Raw genomic sequence first — 25,688 nt, forward strand, 5'->3', positions numbered from 1 at the left:
TGCTGAAATAGAATTTGTCTTCTGTCACTTCCTGAGCCAGGAGTAGCATTGGTGGAGAAGCTCATAAGTAAGAAGACATATTGTTGAGGCACAAGACTGTGTTTGCAGTGCAGCACAGTGCAGAGTGGTCTGAGGCCTGCAGGATCGTGCCCATACAGAGTGAGCAGGAGAGGGTGATTGCCGGTAGAGATTGGATCACAATGAAATGAGGCTGCACAGTGCTTGGCTGTGTAATGCTGTTCAGCCACTATATGTTGGCTGACTGAGAATAATGCTAGAGTGGGTTAGATTACCACAGTACAGCTCTGTGGTTTTACTGCCATGGATTGCCAGGGAAATGACATCAAACAATAACTCAAAAGTGACAAAGTGGTTGTCTCTTGGGTTGCAATTCATAGCACAGTTGAGCATGCTCAGAGTTACTGCACATTGCATGCTATGCAAGGTCAACATGTACAGATTTTGTCAGATTCATCTTGATCAAGTATAGGAAATCACACAAAGAGTCTTCAAGGATTGGCAGGTCTTCAGAGAGAGAAAAAAAATGAGTATGGTAGACAGAAGCTTTAGGAAAACTTTCTACCCTGCCTACTAGTTCTTATTACTTTTAATCCAGTGAAAATAATGGCAATCTACTGCTGTAAAATGACTAGCATAGTAAAATTCTGTGAGAGCCAAACCACTTAAAGTATCAAGTGTGGGGCTTCCCTGTAGCTAGCACCTGTGGCAGAGCTTTGGAAATCTCAATAATTCAGTGCTGAAAGTCATATTGACATTTGAGAGAAAACTTCTTCCCTATCACCATATAGCCTTCATCACTGCGGTGATACTAATGTCTGATACTAATACAGACATAATCTATATTTGACGGAACATGGAAGGCACAATGCATGGGTTTAAAACTCAGCACTAAGCAAAGACAAAGCAGAATAACCCCACTATCTGTGTCCAGCACCAGTTCATTTTCCCCCACTATGGTTTTAATTTAACAACTCCAAGAGCTTTTCCAGGTTAAAAAACATTTCCCATTTCTGTATTCTGAGCATTAGTTTGATACGTTTTATTCTACAGGCTAGGCTGCACGTCTGTTTGCTGCTTTCCCCTGCAACCTCCTTTACTGAGACAACTCCTGTCCTCGCTGAAGATAGTTAATTTACTGAGATGACTTCTAGTCCTCCCTTTTCACTCTCCCCTCACAGTTTAAAGTAACCCTCCCATGAAACATCCCTGTTACTGTCAGGGGAGAAGCTGTCTCCCTCCTTGCAGGAAGCTCCCAGTGCCACCCTGTGTGCAACAGGCAGAACAAAATAAACCACTAGCCTTCCTCTCTAGGAAGGCCAGACTGGCCTACTCTTTCTGAAGAAACATAATGTACAGTAACTGCGACTAAACCCATTAAGTAGTTGCACAATCCACCAAAAATATCAAAGACCACTGTGATTTTCCATCTGTATGTCACAGAAGTTTTGATATACACAGTCCTAAGTCCTTCACTCTTATGTATTATTGTGACTGCATTCCCAGGAAATCCAAGCCAGGTAATTTTCACAAAAGCTTTGTGTCAGGCATGTTCCTTGTGGGGTCCTAAGGTCTTCATAAGCAATCAGCAGCATGTCATACCCACCTGTGAGAGCAGCCTTGTAGGAATGGGGAATTTTCAAAATATCTATGGGAATCTGGCTTCTACTGGGTTAGAGAAACCTGTCCTAAATTACAAAATTTAAAGGGCTTTCATTGTAAAAAACTCTTCCAGTTTTATTTTTTTTCTCATTTATGATCCTTGATCCCATTCCCACCTTACCTTTCTGCATTTAATGGTCTTTCAGGTTCCATTTCCTGATTGAAAGGGGATAAAGGAAAAGACAAGAAGAATTAAAAAATACAGACACCAGCCATCTTATAAGAATCATGCACACTCCAGTTAGAAGCATGAGTGTACATGTATGTATGCTCTCAGTCAGCCAGAATTATCATAAATGGAAAGGTTGTCATTGTCTTTGGTTTAGTTGAGGACTTGGCAGTGCTAGGTTTACAGCTGGACTCAATGATCTTAAGGGTCTTTTCCAACCTAAATGGTGCCCTGAATCTATGATTCTATATTTCCACATTAAGAGTAAGACACAGAAACACAAATAATAATGTAATCTTATTCTATGGCAGCCAAACATTACCCATTTTCTTAAGTTTGGGGATGCTAAATTTGCATACACAGAGTGTCAGAATACCCACAGCATCCCACCTCTTTTACATTTTGCTATCTAGGAAGAAGATGCATTTTAACTCCTTCAGGCATTCAAAGTACAACCTTGTGTGTAAAAATGCAGCAGCATAGACCAGTGTGCTTAATGGAATAGAAGTGGTGAAATACCATACCTGTATCCAGAACATACAAGGCTACAGTCTTCTGATGCTTAGAATCCCCTTGTACATAACCAAATCGAGAGTCCAACCTTCAGACATGATACTCAGGACTTTATTCTTTTTTCCTGGTATGAATTAAAATGACACACCTCTACAAGCCCCCCGGGGATGTGGAACATATCCAGAGTGGAAGTGCTGAGAGTCAGAAGGTAACCTCTTGACAGTAATAGCTTTATTATAACACTCAGTGTTCTTCCAGCTTATTCACTAGTATTGTAAAATGCTTGTCCAGACAAAATGTTTTTAGAGCAAACTGCTAATGAGAAATAATAAAATGCTGAAATTTCTTCCTTCCGCAATTTCTTATTTAGGGCACCAAACTCCCAACATTAATTTATTCCCTTCAGAGTCATAGGATGGACTCTGCCTTACTAACTTCCTGCCTAATGGATCTTTTTACACAAATTGGGCTTGCATGGCTTTATTTTTCCCTGGAGAGAAGATAGCTGGATTATGCTTTTTTTGTTGTTCTTTATCTATTATTTACATAGAAAAACAGTCCTTTTTATTTCTTGCTGAAAATATGCAGTTATTCCTGGTACCAATAAAAGGGGGTTTGTTAGTGTAATAAATGATCCGTTACTGTATTTTACCTAACCCGATATATTACTGAAATACATGTTGAATGTACAGCAAATCAAATTCTGACTGGCATAATTGATATAGTTCAGACACTGCATTCCAAAACAGAAAACATTTTTGTGGGTGTGTCCGAAGTTTGGAAATACCCATGCATATTTCCTCTGATCCACAAGAACTATTTCTCCATGATGCTCCTTTCCATACTTTTTCAACATCAGGCTGAACTTTAAAATACAATGGAATATTTGTTACCCGGTCAGGGAACTTCTCCGGGCAGATGGAGCTCGTCAGCCCTGTAAGGCCATCCATCTAAGAGAAGGTCACTCTAAACAAACCTACGTCCTGAGGACCTCGCTGCCACTGTCCAAGCTCGCTCGGCCCTGGCAGATGAACCTCAGGATTAAAGGGTGGGCTCAGTTCAGTGCACACTGTGTCTCACCTAAAAAATCCACTGCACAGGCTCAAAAGGTAAAGACCTTTCCCAAATCTTCATTTGCGAAGACTGGCCATGATGATGATGATGATGATGATGATGATGAATATTTGTTAACCGCGGCTAATACATACTCACAAAACACAACACATTTCCGTTTAGCTAATAGAAGATTAAATATTACTATTTATGTATTAAAGGGTCGGATTTTTTACTGACACAGAAAATCCCTAACATCGGGAACCAGAAGGTTTTTTTAGACATTACTGTTCTAAATGCAAGTTACAGCAATTTTCTCTGCTGATATTTAGCTGTTAGCAAAGGCAACCTCAGTGTCTGACTAATGCAAATGTCATGATTAATGGAGGTATTCAATCATGTGCCTGAAGAGGTGACATGTTCCAGGTGAGACTGCATCACAAGAAATGACTAGACACAGAAATCTGTCAGTATGATGTTTAACCAAACAGAATCTACCAGTTCACTTCTCAGTCCTACTCGGGAGTTTAGTTTAAGATAGTCTTGTGAGAAGCAGGGAGTTGGACTTGATGATCCCTATGGGTCCCTTCCAACTCAAGATACCCTCTGAGTCTGTGAGTCTAGAGCTCCACTTAAATGTAGCAGCTTCCTCTAAAGGAAGTCCAAATTCAACTGTATGTGTATCACCCATGTGAAAGAGGTAAGAATGCAATAAACAATTTAAATGTGAACAAAGTAAGGTACCCAGCTTTGTTGATTCAATAAGGATTACACAACAAATAGGAAACAGACTCTGGGAAAAAGTCTGGTCCCACTGAAATAGAATAAAACATTTCAAGTTTTACCTCTATTACTTGAAAATCCGGAGTTCATTCCTCCTGTACAATTTCATTACGTTCAATATCAAAAACTTACTTGATTAGGCAGATGTAGAAACATTTCTTGTATTTCTTAAAGTACTCTGAAGTGCTCTGAAGTTATGCACAATTGTAATCCTTGGACGCAAGAATATACATGTTTATGATATTCTTTTAAGCATAGGTTAAATATTCTGAACAAAATGTACAAAAATGTTCAAGAAATAATTACAATATTTGTTTATCCATATTTCAGCATAGAATGCATGTATGTTTGTATTAAGGAATTAAAACTGAAGTCAAAGGTCCATCTAAGACTAGTGATCCCCGAGTAAAACTGTAGATCCCCTGTAGCTGCTAGAGAAACTCATCCTTTGGAACAAGCTGTAAGCATGGAAGTCATTAAGAGACATTTTTACATTGTACATAAAGTGCTTTATAGGATATGCTGTTTCACTTGGGTTTTTTATATTTTCCTATATTTTTAAGAAATTCAGTCCCGAGAACACAATAAAAGGACTTGGTTTTGCTGCTCCTCAAAGTAAAAATTAGTAGGTTTTATATGCTTTTATTATTTTAAAAGTCCAGTGCTTTTGAAAATTTATTAGAAAGTTTCCAAGAAAGATTTTTTCAGAGAAAAAGATATTTAAGAATCTGGAAAATCAGCTTACTTCTTTAAGGTGGTAAAGTCATGCATGAATGAAAGAAAGAGTGCAATACAGCTTCAGAACAACACCACAAAACTAGGTCCTGAGAACATATTGATAAATTGAAGATCATGAATAACATTTTCATGTAATATACATTGACAGTGCTGTGGTATGTACTGGTTTGGTCATTTATTAACCACATGATCTACAGACAAACATTTTACATCCCTTGATATTTTCTATATTTTTCCCACATTATAACTCAGCAGAAGAGTTCTATCAGTTTCGTGAAGGCACAGGAAAAGGAATTACTATATTTTGGTAAAAGTTTTCACAGTGAAAAATACACACAGGTAATATGTTATTTCTGATCATCAAAATCTTGTATAATCATTTACTTTTGACATTGTCAAAAATGCAGTTATTTTGTTAATATCTACCAAGAAAGTTAAAAAGTCCAATTGTAAACCCCCCAACAACTAAAATATTTTGAGAAGTATACTATTTTTTAATATTGATCAGCTGTCTCTGAAGAGTAAACCTATTACTCATGTCTTTCATGTACTGTAATTTGTTTGCCAAATTCAGCAGTCTTTAGACTCTCCTAGTAAACTTAATTCTTCTAGAAGCTCTACCAACACTTTGTGCAGTGACTACTATTGTAAAATAAAATTGGTTAGACCACATGACATTTCAGCCAACCCTTCCAAACACTAAATTCCAACATCCTACTTTGGTAATGATGAGGTGAATGTTTCTTGAATGGTTACAGAAGGTAACAAGAAAAAGCAAGTTTCCTGTAGGTAACACAGGAGTCTATATCTATGGCATTTCCAAAGGGAAAGTTAAAATCACTTTGGGATTAGGCTTCTGAGTTGAAAAGCTTGAAAAGCTATATCAGGTATTTATGGTACATGTGGTGTGATGAAAAGTTTACTGACTTTCAAGTTCTAAAATTAGAGTAATTGGGACAATTCTCACTTTTTGAAAGTGAAATGAAATAACTTGAGATCTGTGGCACTGAAGCAGGAATAATTCTACTGGAGTGCAGCTAGTTGATGCAGGTAAGATCACTGTCAAATAAAACTTGCAAGATTCTTTCTAGTGACAATCCCAAATCCTCAGAAGTACAGTGAAATGAAAGGTAAATTCAATAAAATTCCTGGGGAGAATTTCTGGTCTTTCGTATCTTTCCACTAGCAAGTTATTCTCATTATATGCCTAGATACTTTGAGAAGACCTCGAATTATTAGATAAAGCTATTTTTAATTGAAAAGACAAAAGTCGCAAGATAATTACAAAAATTAAAAGGCTTTAAATTTTTCTAAATGAGAAAGACAAAAGCAACATTCTTGGATTTATCCTAGTATCAGTTTCTCAGCTGGATAAAAGTATTTTATGCAGTTCACATTAGTGTGAAATGCAATGTATTTTCCTAGGTTTACCTGTAGTTGTCTAAAATGACTTGACATAAACTTCTCTTTCCTATCATAGGTCTCTGTTTACTCATTTCTTACTGGAACCCACTGAATGATTTATGTTCATGCATTTCTAACCTGCTACAATTAATTTCAATCCTTCACATGAATCAGTACCTAACTGGATGACTGGAATTTTTCTGATTTCCGGTTTTGAAAAGGTGTTCAAAGTTGGGCAATATCTTTACAAAAGTAGTTGCTGCTATATGAAGAAAACTCCTTGAAAGTATATATCAGTTGATTGCAATTTTGTTTCTCTTTTAAATTTTAAAATATTTTGAAGGCCTAAATGACCCAGAAAAATTAAGGCCTTTTTGGGAAACTTTGACTGTGATTCCTGTTTAAAACTGATAAACAGGCCCATTTTCCCAAAAGAGGTATTTCTTCCTTGCCAGAAAATTGTCTCCTGTTATTTACAGGAAAAATCGTGGACCTGGGTTCTGCTGCATTCCCAATTCTCATTAAAGAAACAGCAAACTTTGCAGTTTGAAATTTTCCCTTTGTCCCCTAAGGAAAACATCCTTATGAACGCCTGATGAACTCTCACTAAGGAGATTCTTGGCCTACCAAGGCATTTCCTAAATTTACTAGCTCTGAAATATATAATTTTCCTAAAACACAAGGTACATTCCTGTTAAAATCTCAGTGATGATAGTCATAAAAATTGCTAAGTGACAAACATGATATTATCTGAGGAGAAAGAGTATTTTATTTAAATGTTATATGTGTCTGTGTGAAGCAACTTTTCTTAAGGAATAAAAAATAATAAAGGAACGAGAGATAGCAAAGGTGTATCCATTAAAAAATTTCTTAATGGAAAGCCAACCAAATATTAATTTATCTAAACCTAACAACAGTTGTAATATTGTACTTCTATTATTACTTACAGGAAAATTATTTCGGATGGAAGAAATTTCTAAATTAAGAGACTCAAGGTAATTCCATTAAAAATGGAAAAAAAGAAAGGGCAAACTTCATTAGAATACACCAGAAAATGCACTTGAACTGATTCATTTAAAACATTGGACTTCAAAATACAGGAATAACATTGACAGAATAAGAAAGAAGAATGATACAGTCAGAGACAATGAAACTATTTCAGAATTATAGTGATCTGTTCTTGCTTCTATAAATAACGCTATTACCAGTGAAGCTCTTCTTGATTTATCCAGCTGATTCACAGAGGCAACAAAAATATAAGGTAACAGACACAAAATGAGGACATGTTGTGAAGTTTGATTTTTGCACTCTGCTCTGCAAAACTGGCTATTCAAGAGTACAAAAGCCAGGTTTCTTGTAATGCCCAAATTGTTTTCAAACCACCAAAAATAATTCTAATGAAGGTATTGTTCTGTGTGATGTATAGCACAGTGCAGTTCATCTATTAATCTATATGTTGGCCTGAGGGAATGCATGATCAGCTACAGTTTTATAAGTGAGCAATAATGTGTAAAGTTGCTATTCAAAGTCAGTGGGAACTGTCAACAAGGAATGTTTGGGAATCAGAATCTTACAGAACCATTCAGGGTGAAAGGGACATCAGAAGGTCTTTAGTCCAACCCCTTTTCTCAAAACAGGATCATCTGAGACCACACCGGGTTGCTCAGGCATTCATCTGTTCACTCCTTGAAAACTTCACTGCATAGCATCTCTGGGCAACCTGCTCCACTGCTTGGTTGCCCTCACTATGAATATTATTTTCCTTTCACTGATCTGAACTTACTGTGTTTTAATTTAAGACCACTGTCTCTAGTTAACCCAACAGGCACTTCAGTAAAGAGAACTTGGCTCTTTTTGCGGAAATTTCCTCTTGGATATGATGTCCCCAGGCACACCCTCCTCTTCTCAGTCCCCCTGAAGTTGTCTCTTCCCAGGGATGCATGAAGCCAACTGCTCTTTATAGAACAAGTGCTCCAGCTCTCTTCTGTCTTGGTGGCCTCTGTTGAACTCGCTTCAGTCTTTCTTATATTGGGGGGCCTAAAACTGTATGGAGTTTCCCAGATGCAGCCCAATATGTATTTGAACTGCACTCAATGGATATTTAAAAAGTGCTGAATAAAGAGTCATGGATAAAGGTGCTAAACAGAATAGGTCTCAGCACAGAACACCACGGCACTCCAATTGCAATTAGCACACAGGCAGATTATGAGCCATTATTCAATGCCATCCGAACTTGATATTTCACCCTTCTAATACACCCCTAATCTTAACTCTAACACACTGATTTGAATACAAGGATACTGTGGGACACTATGTCAAAAGCCATGCTAAAACCAGAATAGGTAACATCCACCTCCCTCATCCACTGATCAACTTGCTAAAAAATCAGTAAAAATTCATGTGTTATAGAGCTGAATATGTGAGTCTGTATGACTGAAAACAGGTACTCAGAATATGAAGCATAAATGCTACAACAGATTATTATTATTTGCATATGGAATATTATAAATTATATGTTGCAGAACACACACAAAATATGAACTTCAAAGAATAAATAGCTCAAACTAGCTAAATTAAAATTTATTGAAAGAAATTGAAGTGATTATTCAAAGACATTTTAATTCATTTACTCTTACTTTTATTTTTATATTGTGTCAAATACATTCAGTCCAGAAATGAAGGGTTGCACACAATTAGACAAAGATTAAAATGGTCTTTTTCCCATGGCAGTGATGATTATCAAAAAGCAACTAAACACCCAAGATATTCTGTACAATTGATTATGAAATTCCATAATGTCTGTACATCAAAATCTGTTACCCACTCCACTCAAACAGATCTTTCTAGATGGTGTGGAAAATAATATCTGACCAAAAAAAATTACCTAATTTCAAAGTAAGCAATAACAAAAACTGTACATTGACATTAGTTGTCATTACCAAAATTCATAATTTTAACACTAAATTGGGTGTTAAAGCACAAAATGCAGTGAATGTAGTGAAAAATATGAATAATTAAAGGAAGATTAATATTTTTTTCCAGAAATGTGTTAATGTTTTTTGGGGGGATTTTAATTTACTTTTTCCTCCAGGCATCCTTTGTTATCTTTTGGTCAACAATATAAAATATAATTCAATATTTACCAGGTCACTCTCAAACAAAAATAGTTGGTGATATTGGTATTTTGTGCTAAGCTTCTGTTATAGGAAAGACTATGCAAACTGGGTACCTTTGGTATTTTGGCTACCAACTGTCTCTGAAAAAATTGGTTTTTGGTGCCCAGTTCTGTGGAACCCCATTCTTTCCTCCTCTCCCTGCTCACTCACATGAAGCCCCACAAAATAGTTTCTAACTTCCTGAATACAACTGAGGAAGTGCATTTATAAATACATTCTGCCACTTTCAATCTCAGCGTTTTCTTATAGGAATATTGTCCTTCTCACTGAAGTGAAAATGGAGCCTTACAAAAAGTATGGGGCTGTCAAAAGTTCCTCATGCTGCAGTTTAGTTTGGTTTCACCATTATTGTTGCAGATGGAAGGGACAGGACAGAACATTTATTGCAATTTAATGAGGGAGAGCATTACCTTTTCTTCTAAAAGTTTTGGTCAAAAATAACTTTTCACTTCTCTTAAATTCTTTACTTTTCCATTTTTGCTTGAAAGGCTTTTACAATGTAACAGAAATCTACTCAAAACAGCCTTTTATTTTTGCTACTCTGCTAGTCTGCTTACAAGTTGGAGTATTACTCAGAAAGCTCACAATCCGAATTTTGTGATCTTTTCTGAATGACATGCTAAAATGATCACCCAGCTTCATTAGATAATACACATGCTGAGATGTTGATCCACCTACTATCTGCAGGAGCAGCTGTTCAGTGACTGCATTTGTTACTGGTAGAATAGAAACATTTGGGACAAAGAGACTCTCAAGTCTGTCGTTCCTCACTGTGGTGCCATGGGAAGACCAGTACAAAGGTATTTTGATTGTGAGTTTTGCAACTGCAATAGTAACTACAGAAAGGAGAGCAGGAACTGCAAGCATGGTACTTATGATTGACATTGAGTGCCATGATCAGTATATAAAGGGGATGGTCCTTACATTGCTCCTAAAACGTCGTGGTTTGTCTGTGGTTTTCTTTGAAGTGTATATTTTCTTGAGCAACTGATGCCTTGTAGAAAAAGATTTTAAAGATTTAGCCAACTAAATGAACTCAAATGCTATGTTGTTAAGATACTATTAGGGTTGTGAGAGTGCTCATGCTAAGAAAGTCAACAAAAGATAAAAAGTAAAGCAATTTTAACTTATACGAATTAATACCATGTTAAAGCTTATGTTTAACACTAAGCCCATCATGGCTGCAGATGGGTCAAATTTTCAGCTGGTTTTAATCAGTAAAATTCTCTAGGTTCCAATAGAGCTCTTCTGATTAAAAGCATCTGAGATTCTGGACAAATTATTTCCAGATAAATTATTCACAAAATAATGGGCAAAATTGAAAATAATTAATTTTATTTATACAGCCTGACCATCTATAGAGTTAGTTGAGTAGGAGAAAACATTTTTGTGAAAACATTACTTGATAATTAATTGACAAAAAAAAAGTTGTTGTTATTATTCATTCATGTAAAAGGAATACAGAATACTCTAATGAAGTGATGACAATAACTGCAGGATTTCTTACTGGATAATTACAAACTATAGAAGTGGAATACATGTGTTCAACTTGCTCTGGGATAGAAGTTTTACTGCTGAATTATATTACATGTCTATTAATGAACCTAATATGAAACAGGGATCAGTTTGACTCCAAACATCCAAAAAAATTATTTCAGAGGAGAATGTGGGACAAATCTGGACATATTGCAAGTGGTGTAACTGCATGGTTGGATTTAAACCTGGGCCTCTGAAAGACTAAGCCTGTTTATATTTGAGAATAGCAAGGAAAAATAAAGTAAAAGAACATAAGTATCAGATACATTAACTATTTCTTGGTTCCAAGAACAACAAAGTACATTACTCTTAACATCAGGCTGAGCATCAACAAATAAGCTGGAAATTTGAAATTAATTAAACTTGCCATGTTTACCCTACATCCTGGATATGTCCCAAGGAAGTATAAACAAATTTAAATATATTGAATAAACATCTGGACCATTAATATTGTCACTTACAATCAAATTACAAAACAGTTGACTCAGTCAACTTTCCCAGGTACTAGAAGCACAAGCAAAGAAGTCTTAGTTGTGCAAACCAACACATGTTAGATATTACGTGTCTACATCACAGAATTACTCAACAAAACAATTAAAGATTCTTTTAGAGAAAATTGCTACTATAATTGAAGGCTTTAGTTTTCATAACTATCTCTGCTTCAGTACCCTGGTAATTTATTTTTGAGATTTCTTTAGCCTCTGTATGTATCAGTAACGCTGTTAGTCTGGAAGACTCATAGAGCACTAGGCCTTGAAGTTTTTTTTCAGTTCAATATTTAGACAAGACTTTAAAAGAAAAGTCCCCTGGCTTCTCCTAATACACTATTAGGGATGGCTGAGTGCCAGCGTCAGCAGAATCCAATATTTTTGTAATCTTCATGCCTGAGAAGGATAAAAGTTTTTGTTCTGCATGTCACATGTTCAGCTCTTCCTCTTGTCTCTGACCTGATCCAGGTCTACTACCTCTCCCACAGAGTCAGCACAAGTCAGGCTGTAATTGTGAGCTTGTGCTACATGTTAACAAGGCTCTCATGTTCCTGGAAACTACAACTGTAGACATTAAAAGTCTCAAAAAAAGGATTTGTAATACTTCCTTCCATTCCTGGGCTTACATTTATAGCATCTTTTTATTGAACACTTTCTGTGAAAGTACCATGAAAAGGAAACCAGGAACATCTTTCCTAGTCAAGCCACCTGGCCATTTCTTTCCTCCCCTAAATAGCCTTCAAAGGTCTGCTCTGACACACTGAGACCTTAATACAAGTCAAGGATTTATGTCTTATGGACAAGTTTGAAAAACAGGAGACTAACTGTTTTCAATTCTTTGTTGTTTGCATTTCTTTTGTTCGGTTTACAAATTTGCTGTGATTTTCCTTAAAATCCCAAAAAGCATATTTGGAAATACTTTTGCAGAGAGGAAAACAGTGTGTTGCCACTTCTCTTATTCTTGTTTGGGTCTGTTAAAATAATTGCAGAATGCAATCAACTAATTCTGACTATGGAAATAGCACAGGGTAGCTACTCTTACTTTTGTATTCTGTCAAGTACTAAATACTAAAACTGTAGTTGTCTGGAGGCCATAACACCATTTTTTGTGATTTACAGCCACGCACGTACCTGAAAATAACTCATCTGATTTCAGTAAAATTACATTTTATCTTCATTGGTGCATATAACATTGCAATCCAGGGTAGCATTAGAAAGGTGCTTATATGCTGAATGCACTATCTGTCACTTGGGCATTACATAATTCTAAACCTCTTACAAATCACTTTCAGTTATATAGGGAAAAAATATGCATTACTGTATTTCTGTCCTTGCTCTAACTGAGTAGCAGCTCAACATTTTGGCTGCAGTTAAAATCAGAGGAACTAACTACACATTGATTACACTAAGCATAAAAAGCCATGGCATTTAAGGCAGAATACAGGCACAACTCAAGGCATGCAAGGGCAAAGATGAGACCCATGAATTTATTCTAAGCTCTTTGACACCTTAAAGTTCATATCTCCTGTGTTTTCCCCAGAAAATTTTAAAAGATTAAACTTCTCTGCAGATATTGAACTACCACCTTAAAATACAGTCTAGTAAGCATAAACTAATGATGACTACCAAATTCACACACAGTCTGTTTTATTTACAAACATATTTGGAAGAGATGATAATGCCAACTTGTGGCATCTGGGTTCAGGGTTAAGATCTTTCTCAATGGGGTCTGCAGATGGTTGGGAAGTCCACAGAAATCGGTTACTGAAACTAAGACTTCTGCACAGAAGGATGCAAAGCTTTCATCATGAGTGGAGAGTGGCAAGAAGAAAACTCTGTGTGCTTGGTTTCCTAATGCAGTGGTATATGGCTGCTCACTTGGGGAAGAGGGCTTTGGGACACTGCTCTGCTAAGACTGGTTCATGCCTTTTGCCCTTTAGAAATAGTTCTATAGGACGTTGCTGAATAAGAAATTCTTACTAAACCACAGTTCTTTCTAAGTGTGACTCTGTGTGTGTTCGCTGCTCAGAGTTAAAGGTGGCAGAGTTGGGACCTCTGTAAAGGAAAAGCATTTTTCTGCCATATTCTGTATGTAGCAGATCCTGAAACACAACTCTTTGCTTTCAAAGAACAAATATAATTTTACCAGGGAGACTGTGCTGGGTTTTCTCAGCTGTTTTGATTATTTCACACTTTTTTTTTTTTTCACTTTCTGCCCAACTGAGGGAGCAGGGAGTCTGGCTCACAGCCTTTCTTGATGTGTTTCAGCAAATAAAACTGCTATGACCACTGCTGAAAAAAGAGGCCTTAGGTGGTCAAGAATCTGTGATGACAGAAAAGCAAACATAAGATTCATGTCTTTTTAGTTCGGACTGGAAGTGACATTAGAGAGTTGTTCCCAGGGCTTCTGAAGAAAGCTGGTCGTGTGGAAAGGTTGTGTTTATGTTAAATGCAGTCAAAATCTTAAAACAGCTAATTTTATACCTCCAGAGCTGTCTACATAGGAACTAAATCTGTATTCTTTTAGCATGACTTACACTCTAAGAATACCTATTGAATATGCTTCTTCTCTTTTTCATGGCACGTGATATCATAATGGAGTTGGTATTGTTGTACTATGATTCTGAGGCTTATGAGAGTTCTGATATCAGTATAGGTATATATTTGCATTTTCAATGCAAATATAGTCTCATTTATTGTAGTGGGAATTTTCCAATAAGCTTGATTTGTTTTCTAACTCATGTTGTCATTCTCTGTCACCATTTGATATTTCCTCATTTGTGAGCAATTCACAAAAATATTCTACTGGTCCCTTTTTTAACGTATCCAAATGATTAATTAGAAAGCTCAGACAGTCTGTGGGAAGTTGAAAAGACACTCTTAAGGTCATCTGGTCTTAATGACAATCTTCATTTTTTTCTCTTAAACAGTTTGCAAATGCCTTGCACATGTTTGCCATAAAGTCAAAGCCACTGTTTACATGAGAAAGTAGAAGTTGGAGTTGGTGCTGTTTTGCACCTGTTGTTATTCTTGTTCAGTAAAAAAAACTATGCGTGAAATACATTACTCCACTTGCCTAACTATTTGCAGAAGAATTTTTTCTTCGAGCAAGACTTCTAACATCATCCTAAAGTCTTTATAGACCTAAATCTTTAAGAACATAAACAGTTTACGAGGAACCAGAACCAGAGACAGAGAATCCATTAATTTTGTGAAAGCAGCAAAAGAAAAAAAATTAAAACAGCAGGCTAAAGCAAATATTAGAGGCTGCAGGCTAACTGACGTACATCCCATTCATATATAGTAAGAAATAATACCAAGGGGAAACTGTATGGACTAATTAAATGAAGGTCATGATTGATGAATATTCCTGATGGCACTTGAATAAGGCAGCAGAAATGAGGCAGTGCACAGCACGGATCTTGATTTTAGAAAGGCTTCCTATAATGCACAAACAGTACACACAAATCAGATCCCGTAACCTTTCTGCTGAGGTAATAGTGTGCAGCTGCCAACAACAGACTGCTAATTATTTGTTTTAATGGCTCTTGTTGGAAAAAAAGTAATAATGCAAAAAGGTACATAGGATCATTACTACAATTTATGTGCATCACTTCTGTAGTTGAAACTCAGGAAACTAGGAAATGAGTCATCTAACGGACCTCTCTGGATATTGGCTCAGGTATGTTGGATGTTGATTTTGTTGGGGTAAAACTCAGCACCTGGTGACTGAGGGTTACATGAACATTTCCCATTGTTTAAGACTTGCAAATTCAGCTTAATCTGATAAGCTTTTATTTTACCAAATCCATTCAACTGTTGGGTTATCTAAAACTGTGCTGCAATGTCTGTACATCCCTTGGCACATGAGTTTGACTAAAATGAACTTAATAGCATTGCACTAAGGTCCTACTCAAAAACGATGTGAGGAGAAGCCTCCTACAAAAGTGACCAAATAAAATAATTTCTAAAGCATTATTCTGCTGAAAATCAACTACCAAGAAAAACTCTGCATATAACAAAACAGTCAACCCCACACCCTGATGAGAAAATTTAGATACATCTCTTTAACTTTCATGTAATCACAGCATTTGATCACAAGTTCTCTTGTGTTCTTCAGTATTCCTTTCAAGGTTCCTTGATGCTGTAAGAAACACCTGTAAGAAATCACACAATACATTAGAGAATATGCTTTTACTTACAGGACTGAAAATCTAAAGAAAAGGTATATGAACACCACATGAAGAAATTACCTGAACGTTTCATATTGGCATGGTTTAACCCCAGCCAGCAACTAAGTCCCTCACAGCCACTCACTCACTCTGCCCCAATGGAAGGGAGAAGAGAATTGGAAGGCTAAAATTGAGAAAACTCATGAATGGAGATTAAGACAGTTTAATAATTGAAATAAAATAAAATAATGCTGAAAATAAAAATAATATTATTAATGATAATAATAATAAAAATAATAATAAATGTAATGAAAAGGAAAATTACAAAGATAAATAAGACCCAAGAAAAACAAGTTATACAGATGAAAACAATTGCTCGGTATCAACCAACTCCTTCACTCCCCAAGCAGTAGCCCCCCTGTCAACTTCCACCACTAGTTTTACTGCAGAGGACGATGTCATATGGTGTGGAATATCCTTTTGGTCAGTTGGGATCAGCTGTCCCAGCTTCTTGTGCACCACCAGCCCACTCACTGGTTAAGAGAGCAGCAGGAAAAGCCTTGATGCTGTGAAAGCCCTGCTCAGCAGTAATGAAAACACCCCAAGGTTGTCAACAGGTTGTGCTCTTTTGATCACAAATCCTAAACGCAGCCCCATAACAGCTACTGTGAAGTAAAGGAACTCTATCCCAGGCAAAATCAGCACATGTATATGTGTGGCTCTTCTCCTCTTTTCCGTTGCTTCTACAGAAGTTGTGCTGCATAGTGGAAGTATAATGGCAAAGGCTCAGGAGACCGTGTGTTTTTCAGTTCCATTGACTAATTGATTAATCCAGAAATGAGATACCAGAGCTCAAAACATTTCTCTATCTGTGAGTCAGATCTCTCCCAGCAGGCAGCTGGGATCAGCAGATACTAGGTGATCAAAAACACTAGAAGAAAATCTTCGGAATTTGGACAACCGCACATTAGCAAACCTAAGATCCTCAGGTAGAGTTTGATTACTAACTATGCAATAAGGTGAATGTGAAGCTGATCCTAGCATCCTCCAGTGAAGAAGATGCTAGGAACAACACCTGTCTTTTGCATTAAGAAACTCTTGTGCAAGCTGCAGTGGCAGTCAGACCTAGTTTCTAAGAATTATTCTTTTTAAGAGTATTCTTTGGCTTCATTGATTTCTGCAGAGATCCATGTCAGCTTCATCACAGAGGACGGGAAAAGTGCTCAAGCGCTGCAGTCTGGCCAGATACAACCAAAACATTTTGCTACCACATGAGTTTTAGCCTTGGAAGTTTGAACCAAAGGTAGCATGAAATCCAGATCTCCAAATCCCCAATATAAAAGACCACCCTTTCTCCTCCCATGGTCCTGGCACTCCCGTAATTCTGAAGTCAATGTTATCAGTACCTTCTAGGAAATTCTGAACACATGCATCAATAAAGGCCTCTTTGAGGAGAGGCTTGGCAATACCTATTTTGTGACTGCTAAACAGCCCTGATGTCCCTTGTCAGACAAAATGGTGGTGCAAAAAATTATAGACATCAAAAGGTACTAGGCGAGGTGGGCAGGAAGGTTTTGTTTTATTGCATTGTTTGAAGTCAGTATTTAAAACATGCCTAAAGTAGTTCTAAGGCATTTATGTTCTTTTAGTGTTGTTTCAAAAGATCATAAAAGTATAAGGACAAGAAATACATAATTGGGACTGAAAAGACTTTTGGGGGAACTTAATATTGTGTTTCTGGTTAGAATTTTCCTCATAATACTATATACTCAACATTTATTTAATTTCTCCTTTCATTATATATATTAATAGAACTATGTAGTGATTTCATTCTGCTCCTTATTACTCCCATGCCAAAATCTATGAAATGAGCTAAATAATTTAGTAATTTTGCCCTTTAAACTAAGAGATGTTAAAAGGACCAATGCAGTCAAGGATTTCTTCAATTATTTAATTCACTCACCTGAAAATATGATACAACCAACTAACAGGACCACCATTCAAACATTCATCTAAATTATATATTTTAATTTAAAATGATTGCCATAAAGCAGTATTAAAAGCAGTATGGTTCTTATTAAAACAACAACTTTTATCCTGGCAATCTTCCTCCTCTGCTAACACTCTTAATTATTTATTCAACAGATTCCCTCATCAGGTAAAAAATGTAATACTGAGGTTAGCTATATTTCCTCCTTTGTGTCCCATATTTTCATCACCGATACTAAAAAATGTAATTGCTGCAAGCAACATAAATTGTAAAAATTGACGCTCAGCAGGGACTCAATCTGCTCCTAAAGCCAAGACAGTATTGCAGCTCCTAAAACTGTCAAAGCACAAGTGAACAGCTTCAGTATTAGGAGAACTTTTGGCTGGTGCACAACTGTCCATTTTCATTCTGTGATCTTCCTACTCCTATTCCCCTTCACCTAACAGTGGCTAGCACTGTGAAAATGTCTTTATTGTGACTTAGTATGTGTTTTATGACAGATTGGTTTACCTAGCTGAAAAATCTATAGACATTATATCATAGTGTCAGATCCAACATAGGGTCTCCCGAAGATGCTGCAGCTAATTCATACATGAGACATTCACTCGCCAAAACTGAGCACACACCTGTGATTTGTGACCTCTGCATGGAGTCTGCAGATAGCTGTTACCCCTATGTGGTAGGTTTGCCTATGTGGAAGGTATCCTCAAGCCTCTGAAGGAGGGAGGCAGATCACCCCCTACCTACTTCTGCCATTTGAGCCCTTTGGGGGTCACGGAGGGCAGGTCTATCCATCTCTGTGCCTCTCCTGATGAAACTGGCTACCCTGAAAAGAAAATAGCAAGAGTCACAGACACAGAAGATCAAAGAAAGGAGGGTAACACTCTATAGTCTAATGAAAAATGCAGCTGGCTAAAGGGTAGAGAGCATGGTACTGCTCCCTGCTACAAAAAGATTTCAAATGATCTTTTTTATTTTTTTACCTGAAATGCAAACGCATTCCTGGAACTAGGACCCAAAACCTAGATGTTCTGGTAACAATTTCCATCCATTAAGCTACAAAATCCTTCTTGATCACTTTCACTGTCGTTTGGTCTTTTGTCTTTAAGAAATTGGAGCAACATCTTTATCATGAAAGTTAAAAGATAGAAGATTTGTCCTGGCCTCTGGTGTTCCTTGACTGTTTTTCTAATAAGAAAAACTTGCCACCTGTTATGCCCAAGTGCAAACAGCAACAGCTCCCAAGAATGTTCCGAAATGTTGTGTTTGCTCTGCTCCTCTGGGAAGAAAAGGAATTAGTCAGGAAAAAATAAAGATTGGAAATGTTCAGCACTTCAAAGCTACTCAAATTTCAGAGAGTTCTTTTTCTTTAGTTTAAAAACTCTTCTAGATATCTTTGTTGAACCTTTTGTTTCCCTTTAACAGAAAGAGAAACCTTCACCAAATATTAATCAATTTATATTTTTTAAAAATAAGGCAATGGTGTGCAGCTCTGCAATATGTAGTTTCTATTTATATTTATAATTTATTGATCATGTATAACAGGTTAATAATACGATATATATCTTTATATACTATATATTTTTCTGACCTCTGAAAATGTTTAACTTTTTATTGTCCTTTTCCACAAACTTGTATTATTATACTGAATGATTTTGTATTTCAGTGTAGAAATTGGGCCTATGGTAGCATGATCAGAAACATAAAGAAACATATGAGAAATCAGCAAGTTGAGATTGCCCTTCTATAATATGCAAATATAGACAATCCAAATAATACCTATTTACTTAAAGTGACCAATCTGGCATTTAAAATAGTGAAGGTTTGTGTGTGAGCAAAAGAGAAACTAAAGTACATTCTTCCAAATGTCTGGCTACTTTATCAGAATAGCACTTTACATCTTTTAAGGAGCTATCAGGCTATTACATATGATTAATATATCAAGTTTCAAAGCAGCTTTTATTCAAAATTTAATAGAGATAATAGTAACATAGAAGCTACCCTCTGGATCTTATAATTAAAAGAACAAGAGCCTGAGAGTCATAAGAAGGGAACATAAAGTTAATTACTTGCTTGTGTGTGGAGTAAGAAGTCTGTAAGCTTAAGTAGTAGCCAATTTATAGGTTTGAATTCCTGAACACTAATGTATTAGGAGAATCATTTCTTCCTGTTCTGATAATTTCTTCATATAATTATGATTAATCTCTTAGCTGTAGTTTAATTTACTGTGCCACTTCCCAAAATGTCCCTTTCTCTATGGTGTTGTTTACCAGAGCAAATATTTCAGGCACTAATATTGTCTGAAAGCTTACAGTAAATCTAAACAGTAAGTATGTTTTACAGTCAGTTGTAGTAGAAAATAAAAAGTGATAGTACTGATTATTTCCTAGTAGATATAAAATCCAGTGGGGGAAGATATAGAAAAACTATCTGCAGCTTCCTTGACCATGTGGAAAATTGGTATAGCAGACTAGAACTAGAGGGATGAAAACTTTTTTTAAAAAATATTTTAAGATTAAGCCAACAGCACAAACAGATGGTATGATGGCCAAACTGACAAAGTAAATGAAATTTTTTAATAGTAACATATGGATGGTTAGACTGATAGGTGTTAACATTTATGCTGACCAAATTTTTCTGAGTTATTTTTTTTTAAGGAAGGAAAGAAGGAAGGAAGGAAGGAAGGAAGGAAGGAAGGAAGGAAGGAAGGAAGGAAGGAAGGAAGGAAGGAAGGAAGGAAGGAAGGAAGGAAGGAGAGAGAGTGGGCTTAAGAACACAGGTACCAAAGATAATCTAGTCAGAATTCAAAACTGAAGTGAATACTTTGCTTCTACATTCAAGAAAGATGAGAATGTTGTATGCAACAACAATGACTGGGCTGCTGACTGGAAGGGAATTGTTTAAACAGAAAATAACACAGCTGAAATGGGAACAAATTTTCAAAGTATTTTATGTCAGTTCTGAAAGCTGACATGATTTCAGACAAGAAATCTGAGAAAGAAGGAAGGGGATATGTAGTAAACTCCCCATTCTTCAAAGGGTGTTAAATAGGTTATGAAAAACTGCAAGGCTATGAGTTTTCTTTCTCTAATAGGTAGGAGGTAAAACCTTACTGTATTTTAATTATACCCCTAAAATTAATTCAGATAGAAAAACATCATATACCTTTTACATAAACCTGAATAATGACAAAATACAACTATTTTATTATCTGTGATAATAAGATGTACTGATATTTCAGCATGATTATTGCAACATAGATATGCTTACTATGTCTTCCAGGCAAGACTAGCTGGGCTTGCTTTTTTGACATGTATTCCTAAACTTTCTTTCCTACCTTTGCCAGTAGTTAAAAAACTACAAAAAGCATCAGATTAAAACTAAATAGCAAACATTGATAAATAAAATATTCCTTGAATTTTACTCTCCTAATTATTGCTTTTTAAAAATACTATATATATTATCTTATTATGTCTATTCATGTGATAGATCTACCCACTTCCACTTTCATTGCCTTTTATTTTGTATTTGTAATACTAATTAAATTGTTCTCTGTGCCTTCTAAAATAAAGTGTTGCTATGGCATAGAGCTCAAGCTAAAATGCTGATACAATTATAGTTGCATAATATGTTGGATTAAAGTCAAATTAAATAAAATAATTTCCCAGAAGTGACATAGTGCCTTGGTGGATCTGTGTACAATACTAAGTTATTGGGACATAATTGTAGGAAGCACGATGCCTAACACAGAAAAAATTCACATTATGGTGTGAAAATACTAATTTTGAAATTTCCTTTCCCTGAAATAGGCTAACACATAAGAAGTATTTATTGACATATTTTTAGAAATCATTTAATACTCTTCCACAGATGTGTCTACAATTACTGTCACAATGTAACAATTGATGTCATACCCAGTAACAATGGCATTACCCGGAATATGCATATGCAGAAGCTCTTGTGGGGTAGGCATCTCTTTGCACGAAGGGAGTATACAATGAAGAAACTGGAGCCTATAAGGGATCTCATTTAAACTCAGTAGATCTACTACCTCATGGGACTTCAAAAGAGTCTTGATCCTTATTTGTATTTTGGTTATTAATTGATTATAATGGACTAAGAAATCGTAAATACCACTTTAACTAATAATCAGAGAGTTAGAGTATTGACATGAAGACCACACTCAGTGTCTTTCATGGCTTAACCATACAGAAAGTGGATATTTGTTCTTCTATTGATGGAACATATTTTTTATGGGTTTATATTTGTAATAAACATTCATATACTAAAGACATAGCTGTTTTCATAACTTTAATACAGATTGAATACAGGGGATTTGTTTTATTCTTTCAGAAGAATCAGTGTATTTGATAGATTTGTAAAAATTTATCCATTAGATTTACATTAAATGTATTTCAATGTAGAATTTTAAAAGTCATAAATTGAAGACCAGTTCCCACTGGATTTATATCACATTTTGAATAAAGGTGGTGTAATGGCCACTGTCTGGTATCAGAGAGGAAATAATAGTTTTCAGATTAAGAGAAGGTGTTTCATCTGAGAAATATATACACAGTAACAGAATTGCACTTTTCCTTATATTCTCTGATAAATAATAATAGTAAAAGGAAGCTTCCTTTTTAAAGACAAAACGTATATATGAAACCAAATAAAATTCACATGAATGCAGACAAGTACACTATGACATCAACGCGAGTGTGTTCTTGCAGCGTATACTCCTGCTAATTCTGTCTTCCAAAGGACATGATGAACATCTGGGTGACTACTATAACAATGCAGCTGTCTTATCATCACCTGCCTCCAAATCAATCAGTAACTGCCTTAAATCAATACCTATCTTATCATGATAGCCTATAAGTTTATCACTCCAGAGTAACACACCTGCATGATATTTTCAATGGTCCTCTTCATTAGGTACAATTCCACTGCTGTTACCTACTGTTCATTCCTAAGTACTTCTCCATTTTTTCTGGCACTCAATTTGCAGCTCAGCAAGGTTCATTTCTCAGCAATGACAGTGGAAGGAAGTGTGAATCAGGTAGTGGGAAATAATTTCAACCACCCACTGCCCTATGATCACATGATCAAACAGGTAGCAGTACAGTAGGTAAAGTATACATTGCCTTGGAACAACTGATTGTGTGGTTCTGTAATGCAATGATGCACATCACAGAATCACAGAATCTGCTGAATTGAAAGGAATTCACAAGGATCATTGAGTTCAACCCTTAGCCCTGCACAAGACCATCCTCAAGAGTCACACCACGAGCCTGAAAGTATCGTCCAAATTCTTCTTGAACTCTGTCAGGCTTGGTGCTGTGACCACTTCCCTGGTGAGGCTGTTCCAGTGCCCAACCACCCTCCGGGTGAAGAACCTTTTTCTAATATCCAACCTAAACCACCCCTGAATTCAGGCCATTCCCTCGGGTCCTGTCACTGGTCACCAGAGAGAAGAGAACAGTGACTGTCCTTCTTTTTCCCCTCACAAAGAAGTTATAACTGCAATGAGGTCTCCCCTCAGTCTTGTGTCCTCCTGGCTGAACAGACCAAGTGACCTCGGCTACTCCTCATACGGCTTTCCCTCAAGGCCCTTCACCATCTTCCTTGCCCTCCTTTGGACACTCTCTAAGAGCTTAATATCTTTTTATATTCCACTGACCAAAACTACACACAATATTCAAGGTGAGGCTGCACCAGTGCAGAACAGAGCAGGATTATCACTTCCCTCCACTGATTGGTGATGCTGTGCCTGATGCCCCCCAGGACAGGGTTTGCCGTCCTGGCTCCCAGGGCACTGCTGACCCATATTCAACTTACCATCGACCAGGACCCTTAGGTCACTTTTCGTGGCACTGCTTTCCAGCCTCTCATTCCCCAGTCTGTATCTACATCCAGGATTGCCCCATCCCAGGTACAGAATGCAGTATTTTCCCTTGTTGAACCTCCTATGGCTTGTGATTGGCCAGTCCTCTAATTTGTCAAGATCTCTCTGCAGGGTCTCCCTGCCTTCAAGGGAGTCAACAGCTCCTCCCAGTTTTGTGTCGTCTGCAAACCTGATTAGTATCTCTTCCAGTCCTGTGTCCAAGTCATTTATGAAGATGTTGAAGAGAACAGGACCTAAGACAGAGCCATGTCCAATAATGTACTTTCTGGAAACACTACCACGTGATCTTTTGGTTTGCAGTTTCATTGATTCTAAAACTGGATCTGTATTATTGTCTGGATTGTTGGGTCCGGACTGAATATGTATTTCTAAGAGTGTATAGTATAACCACTTGTATTTGGTTATAAGGGTTTGAATTTGTCCTTTTTAAAATCTTCTTTTGTTCAGGTTAAGATACACACCTGGAATACTCTTATAATTAATCTCTTAACATTCTTAAATCTTGAATGACTCTAGGTTGTCAACGTGATAGCCTTCTACAAAGAGATGACTGGCTTGGTGAACAAGTGGAGAACAGCAGAGAAAATGCAGCTCTCCACAGCTGGAGAACTGGAGAACAGAAGGCTTAGGAGGTGGAGATCTTGTCAATGTCTATAAATACATGATGGGAGGGAATGGAAAAAAGAGAGTCAGGCTCTTCTCAGCAACATCCAGCGGCAAAACAAGAGAGAATGGACACAAACTGAAACATAGGACATTCTGTATGAACACAGGTGTGACAGTGGCACAACTCACCCAGAGACACTGTGGAGTCTCCCTTCTTGGAAATGCTCAGAAACAGACTGGACATGGTCCTGAGCATCATGTTCTAGGTGATCCTGCTCTGAGCAGGGTGTCAGACTTAACTGTCTGAGGCCCCCTCTAACCTCAGTGCTTTTGCAATTCTGTGTGTCCACTCCTCTCTGTCGGTTCACTTACATCTTCTGTTAGTTTGTACTGAAGTCCATCATAAGCAGCATAATTTTAGGAAATTTTCACTGTTCTCAGAATCAATTAAGTTAAAGCATTACTGACTAAACCCAGTTCTCCAATTTATGTGTTAAATACACACATTGAGTAAGAGCACACACATAGCTGAGGACATAAACCACCCCAGGTACTGTACATTATTTATGATGGAGCTCATCAGCTTTTTGTATTCCGTTTCTCCTTCATCATTTAAGCCACAGTGCTACTACTGAAGAAAAAGGAAAATATTTACAGTAGAAGATGAGGAGAGGCAACTTTATAGGCTCATGATAAAAATAAATATTGCATAGTTTTATTCTTTGGGAATTCATTGACCATATCCTGCAAAATATAGTACTGAGACAGGTTATAATGGATCTGGTTTATCTGATGCAAATACCATAAGATATGATTTCCCCTTCAGCTAACAAGAATTTGCTAATTATTAGCATGGATGATTAAGTGTTTTGAAAGAACAGTGAGAAGGAAATTGCAGTAAAAAAATCATATTAGAAACTTGCAGCAACACTTATTATTCCCATTAAATATGAATCATTTATTAAGAAAAGTGACTGTAAGTGATACACATGCATTCACAGATAACTCAGTGTGAGGCTTATGAAATTAATGGGAAATAGAGCAATCTTTGTAATGTCCTGTTTAATGGCTAGATGGCTAGTCCCTGCTAATATAGCATGAAGCACTTTGAAGGTTCATGGCCTTATCTTCTTGCCTCACTTCTGGTCATTGTACAGCGAACTTGGTACTGTGACTTGCACAGAAGTACCCAGGATGTGTGTCTTTTCCTTGATTAGATACATTCTCTAGAAAAAGCACAGTCAGATCTGGTTAAGAATGAAGGAAGTTAGAACAAGTAAAAATTAAATCAGTTGCCCCTGGAAACAAACAGAAATGCTAGTGACTTAGGTCCGTATCACAGCAGACGTTTTGGTCCCCTACCTTTTATTTAAAGAAACAGGTGTAAGGAAATCAAGTAGAGAAAAAAAAAAAAAAAAAGAAGTTATTTATTCAAATCCTGTTTTATTAACATTGTTAAGAGACATCATATAATT

Source organism: Manacus candei, unplaced genomic scaffold (genome assembly GCF_025592945.1).
Source record: "Manacus candei isolate 608988 ecotype Guabito, Panama unplaced genomic scaffold, ASM2559294v1 h1tg000011l, whole genome shotgun sequence".
Classification (NCBI taxonomy): Eukaryota; Metazoa; Chordata; class Aves; order Passeriformes; family Pipridae; genus Manacus; species Manacus candei.